This window comes from Haplochromis burtoni, unplaced genomic scaffold (assembly GCF_018398535.1).
Source record: "Haplochromis burtoni strain Fernald_Lab_line unplaced genomic scaffold, NCSU_Asbu1 Contig_88, whole genome shotgun sequence".
Taxonomy (NCBI): domain Eukaryota; kingdom Metazoa; phylum Chordata; class Actinopteri; order Cichliformes; family Cichlidae; genus Haplochromis; species Haplochromis burtoni.
Genome location: NW_024582449.1, coordinates 298194 through 304865, shown reverse-complemented (window position 1 = coordinate 304865; position 6672 = coordinate 298194). Strand labels below are relative to the sequence as shown.

At 39.1% G+C, this 6672-nt stretch overlaps 1 protein-coding gene across 1 annotated transcript in view; it reads right to left on the bottom strand.

Annotated features, from left to right (window-relative positions):
* The window catches only part of tbrg1 (transforming growth factor beta regulator 1), a 10626-nt gene extending 6944 nt beyond the window's left edge, over positions 1 to 3682 (bottom strand). Inside the window, exon 1 of the mRNA XM_042222536.1 lies at positions 3350 to 3682. The gene's annotated coding sequence lies outside the window, so the exon portion shown is untranslated. The remainder of the gene's footprint in view (positions 1 to 3349) is intronic.
* Between the last annotated feature and the right edge of the window lie 2990 nt (positions 3683 to 6672).

Genomic DNA, 6672 nt, shown 5'->3' with positions numbered 1-6672 from the left:
GACCCTTTTCCATTATTTTATTTAAATTTTTACTTATCTGTTACTACTGTACTGCACCTCTTAAGTGTTTCACAGTATGAGTGATGATATTCTGCTTTTAATCTTTTTTTTAAGGAAAATACTAATAAAATAAAAAATAAAAAATGTTTATTAAGCAATTTTGATAGGAAATTGCTTAATTTTAGAAATGTTTTTGCTCTTTTTTGCTCTATAAAATAGTTGTTTTCTTTTAGAATCATTCATCTTAGCAGTAGGATTTACATGAAAAGAGAAACAAATTAAGTTTGAGTGAAAATGTACATTTTTTGCACTCTCTGGTCGACTGACTCAGTGAATCAAATGACTCAAAAAACTCGATTCACTTTGGTGAGTGACTCATTAAAACTCGATTCAGTAAAAAGAATCAAATTTTTAAAAAGAATGTTGTTGTTATGTTATGTTATGACATCATCATGTCATACATGCCTTTGATCTGTGAATCCTTAAATCCGGGTAAGAATTCCAAACTTTCAGTCAGTTTATTTGCAACACTCGAGATTGCAGCATTCAAAGGTACACCTGAGAAACATTTTAAAACAGTTGAATCTTTAACACAGTCACTTCATCAACACTCTAACATGTCTCAGAGTAAACACGGCAAAGGTCAACAAGCTTACGCTGGCTTTACTACAATGGACCACCAAAATCCAGAGCCAAATTCTGAAGAAACACATTTCCAGCTTCCACTCAAGAGGAAGCGAGGCCCGGATTATGCTGCACAGAATTGCAGAAGTCCCGACAGCTGCTCTCCACCAAGGAAAAAGAGACGAATCTGTGAAGAAAAAACTGTGTTGAAAAGACGATACAGTCAGATTTCAAAAGGCAGCAAAAACAACTCTGAGAGCTACTCTCCAGAGAGAAAGAGGATGAGAATAGACACTGAGAAAAAAGAAACAGCAGTGAGTCCGAGCATCCAAGAAAGTTCTTCGTCCAGCATGGTCCAATTCCAAGTTTAGGAAACAAATGCACTTGTCCAGCTTCCACTCAAGACAATGCAAGGCCCGGATTATGCTGCACAAAATTGCAGGACAAGTGCTGACAGCTGCTCTCCACCAAGGAAAGACTTCAAGACTTACGTACTTTTTTTTCCTTGAGTGGAGAGCAGCTGTCGTCCACTTCTGCATTCTGTTAGACAAGCCATAAATTCGGGCCCTCGCTTCCCTCTTCCTTGAGTGGAAAGATGGAAAAATGTGTTTTCATCCAGCAAATTTTTAACCTCCTGGATTGTGAGTGGATCCATATAAATGTGTGTGGAAGCCCCAGCCGTAACGCCTTTGTAGTTGAGACCAGTCGTACGACCTGTGAGCAGTGTTACGACTTTCTTCAAGAACAATGTCCCAGCAAGGCAACGAAAGCTAGAATGGAGTGACAGTGACCTGTGCGAGAGTGTAACATAATTCTACATCTAAAATTCTCAGACACCTAAATTTTTGCAGTACAGAGCGAGCGATGAGAGATATGACACTGAGGACCGAAACCTTGACATCGCATGAGATCCACATGCCAGGTTTGAAAAAGTATAACCGCGGACCTGGAAGCACCAGTTTCCTGGCCATTCCTTACACACGAAGAATTTCAAGGATAAAGATTACATTCAAAAGATGACTTAAACCTCACATGATGAAAATGCTGCCATAGCAAATATCAGACATAAAAAATGAACAACTATACCATTCTTTTAAATATGTTCCTTTTAATTATTGAAATGAACGTTTTAATGGACGACCACCGCAAATCCGCAACAAAACAGTGTTAAAAGTGAAGCGATTGTGAGTTCAAGATTTATCCATTATAAACTCTCAATAACAAGCACTCAGAAACAAGAGAGAACAGAGCGAGACAAAGAGTTTAACCAAGAATAGTACCAAATGCTTCAACCTAAAAGTGAATCGAGTTTTTTGAGTTGTATGACCCATTCTGAACATCACTCAAACTTAATTTGTTTCTCTTTTCATGTAAATCCTACTGCTAAGATGAATGATTCTAAAAGAAAACAACTATTTTATAGAGCAAAAAAGAGCAAAAACATTTCTAAAATTAAGCAATTTCCTATCAAAATTGCTTAATAAACATTTATTTTATTTTTTATTTTATTAGTATTTTCCTTAAAAAAAAGATTAAAAGCAGAATATCATCACTCATACTGTGAAACACTTAAGAGGTGCAGTACAGTAGTAACAGATAAGTAAAAATTTAAATAAAATAATGGAAAAGGGTCTTTTTTTCTAAGTGTAACTTTCGGATTTTATTTTGACGAGCCGTACATGTACACCGGATATCCGGTAAAGTGCTCATCCGTCTTTGGTTCCAATACAAGACTTCTTGATTCTCATATACCTTTACTATGCTACAGTAAAACTGTGATAGATATTCGCTTTTTTTAACCCAACGTCAAATATGTTCACGAGTTGGACCACACTAGTGAAATATTTATTCTTTCAACTCTGGATTTAAACACGGAAACTGCTCCTAGCCAATGACTCCTAGCTAGTTGATGTTAGCATTTAGCCGCTCTGACTGTAAACAATGCAATGAGGACGGACGAAGGTTCCGGTTGACACGGAAACTAATAGTGAGGAGCACGAAGTCAAATAAGTGTTTGCTGCAGTTTCATTTGGGTAGGTTTTGCTTGTAGCTGGTCCTTACTGTACCTGATGTTATTGTGCAGAAGTCAGTGTTTGCCTTGCTTAAGGTCTGCAGTGAGGCACGCCTGTAGACTGAAACGCAGCTAGATATTTTCTCATTGACGTTTCTTCGCAGATGCTCATACCTGCCCTCCATGGAATCCCTCAACACGTTTGAATCTGAGATGGAGGCTGATGGACAGGGGAACTACTCTCTGTTTCCTGCTCTGGACAGCATTGCAACTCTGTCTGGCACCACTGAAAATCATCTCTTTTCTGATGGCCCTACCGGCACAAGCAGCCAGGTATTCATGCGTATGTAGTGTCTGTCAGAGGACGATGAGTTTAGTGTGCAGACAAGAGAGAGTCTGCCAAATGACTGTCAAGAGAAGGAAAAACCGAGAAGTGAAGTTCCCTGTCTCAAGCAAGAAAAGTTATGCGCCTAAAGGCTCAGATTACCCAACACTATTTCGAACTCAAGACGCGTAGTTGATCAAATATGGAGGAGCCCGATTGAGGGATTCCATGGAGGGCATCTGCGAAGAAACGAAGAAACGTCAATGAGAAAATATCTAGCTGCGTTTCAGTCTACAGGCGTGCCTCACTGCAGACCTTAAGCAAGGCAAACACTGACTTCTGCACAATAACATCAGGTACAGTAAGGACCAGCTACAAGCAAAACCTACCCAAATGAAACTGCAGCAAACACTTATTTGACTTCGTGCTCCTCACTATTAGTTTCCGTGTCAACCGGAACCTTCGTCCGTCCTCATTGCATTGTTTACAGTCAGAGCGGCTAAATGCTAACATCAACTAGCTAGGAGTCATTGGCTAGGAGCAGTTTCCGTGTTTAAATCCAGAGTTGAAAGAATAAATATTTCACTAGTGTGGTCCAACTCGTGAACATATTTGACGTTGGGTTAAAAAAAGCGAATATCTATCACAGTTTTACTGTAGCATAGTAAAGGTATATGAGAATCAAGAAGTCTTGTATTGGAACCAAAGACGGATGAGCACTTTACCGGATATCCGGTGTACATGTACGGCTCGTCAAAATAAAATCCGAAAGTTACAACCTTAAAGAACAAGCAAAGGAACAAAGAACTAGTGATCATACCAGCCACACTAGTGACCACACCACGAATAATATCCTAGACCATTTAAATTTTTAACCCTATAATAGTAGTTTGAGATAGACACAGACCAAAGCTACACCTAACTACTTTCCATCCAGTGATATTTCAAGTTGGAGTGATGAGTATTGATCTGTTCATCAGTATATATTATGAAATTTAAGGAAATTAATAATAAATAAAAAACATAAATAGATAACAAAAATAAAATGATTTATTAAGCAATTTTGATAAGGAATGATTTAATGACTTTCAAAGTTAGAGTTTATGAACTACTTTCTTGGATAGTTAGTTGTATCATTTTCATCAGAACATCAAATTCATCCCTGAAACTTAGAACAGCCTTATAACTAATGAGAAAAAGGAAGAAACACAATTCACAGATTTGAGTAAAATGTACCATTTTTGCCATCTGCCTGGGTCGCAAACAGCCTGAAACAATTCCCAAATGACCCTAAAAAAAACAGCCTAAATTGTCCGAAATTCACTTTGGTGCCTACTAGCGGTCTTTCGCTATAAATAAAAATTGTCAATAACAAGAACTAAAATTTTCTAAGAAATGTTGTTGTTAATCGTTTGTAAGATGTAATGAACCATCATGACATGGTCACCTAAGAAACTATGCCTACTTCCAACTCCCATTGTGAGTCATGCAGAGAATACTCATTAACGAATGCGCTTTCGGCTGGTAAAAAGGAAGGAAATTGTCCGCGGTGAACGAGAGAACCAAACAATAAAACTTTTACAAACAAGACATGCAGCAAATACATTTCAGGTAACCTGCGTTATCTGGTGGCGGTGAGAGATTGTATAAAAATATCAATAAATTTATATAAAAATGAGACATGCTTGGAACTAATATCTTTCTATAATTAGTGATCACTTAGAAGAATAAGAAATTCATTACATCAACCTTAACATGTACATCAGATGAGAAACAAACCAACCAGCCGCGTTTCCAGGGCACCAAAGAGCCAAAACCAAAGCAGCATTTAATCTCTCTCCTCCCTAAGTCTCTCCTAGGCTTTGACTTGGGTACCACGCCTTAAAACTGGGCACGCGCCAAAAATCCACCGAAGGACATTGCAATGCTTGAATATGAAACCACAAATTTCAAAGCTTCAACCCTTTCCAAAAGGAACGTGGCACCCGTGCAAAGCCTCCAGGTGAAGGGGCACCGTATATACTCAAATTTTATTCGGACTTCTTGACGCAAGAATGTTTACAACTTAAGATAATTATTGCAGAACTAATACTTAGCTAGGAACTGAAGCCTTTTAACTTTCTACTACTTGTTTGATAATGGCTGACAAGTGTACCTATATATTAATTGCTCCTGCAACAAGCTTACGCTGGCTTTACTACAATGGACCACCAAAATCCAGAGCCAAATTCTGATGAAACACATTTCCAGCTTCCACTCAAGAGGAAGCGAGGCCCGAATTATGTTGCACAGAATTGCAGAAGTGACGACAGCTGCTCTCCACCAAGGAAAAAAAGACGAATCTGTGAAGAAAAAACTGTGTTGAAAAGACAATACAGTCAGATTTCCAAAGGCAGCAAAAGCAACTCTGAGAGCTACTCTCCAGAGAGAAAGAGGATGAGAATAGATATAGAGAAGAAAGAAACAGCAGTGAGTCCGAGCATCCAAGAAAGTTCTTCGTCTAGCATGGTCCAATTCCAAGTTCAGGAAACAAATGCACTTGTCCAGCTTCCACTCAAGACAATGCAAGGCCCGGATTATGCTGCACAAAATTGCAGGACAAGTGCTGACAGCTGCTCTCCACCAAGGAAAGAAAGACTTATCTGTGAAGAAAAAAATGTGTTGAAAAGACGATACAGTCAGATTTCAAAAGGCAGCAAAAAGAAATCTGAGAGCTACTCTCCAGAGAGAAAGAGGATGAGAGTAGACACTGAGAAAAAAGAAACAGCAGTGACTCGGAGCATCCAAAAAAGTTCTTCTTCAAGGACTATCCAACTCCAAGTTCAGAAAAGGAACAATATGAACTTGAGTGATACCGAAAACTCTCAAACCACACCAAAAGACAACAAGAGGTCAGAACAAGCAGCAGTGACACAGAACATCCAAAAAAGTTCTTTGTCGAGGTCTATCCAAGACCAAGTTGAGAAAATGGATGTTACGACCTCGAGCGATACCAAAAGCTCTGAAATCACACTGAAATACAACAAGAGGCCAGGACAAGCACCAGTGACACAGAGCAGCCAAAAAAGTTATGCGCCAAGGACTATTCAACACCTAGTTGAGAAAATGGACGTTACGACCTCGAGTGATACCAAAACCTTCGAAAACACTCCAAAATAAAACAAGAGGCTAGGACAAGCACCAGTGACACAGAGCAGCCAAAAAAGTTGGACGCCAAGCACTATCCGACTGCTAGTTAAGAAAATGAACAATATGACCTTGAGTGAAACCTCTGAAAACACACCAAACACACCAAAAGACAACAAGAGGCCAGAAGCAGTAGTGACACAGGGCTTCCAAAAAAGTCCCTGAGCCAGGACTATCCAACTCCCAGGTCACAAACGATACGGCCTTCGGCTAAGGGGGGAAAAAAAAACAAAAAAAAACAACAACATCTCTTACTGTTCTGTTTATTTCTTTAAATGAACACTTGTACTTTTTTGTCATAGAAGAATAAGAATATTAATATGAATATGAACACCAAGGCGTTTCCAGGCCAGCCAAGAGATATAATCTCTCCAGCTTGACTTGGGTCTACCCCGGGGCCAAATGCCTGGTGGCACCCTTGCCTCCATGGGCACCTTAACTCATCACTTTTGACGCAGAGAATGTATTTTATTGACTAATATTAGTAGGCTGAAGCCTTTTACTTCTACTTACTTCTGATTGGCTT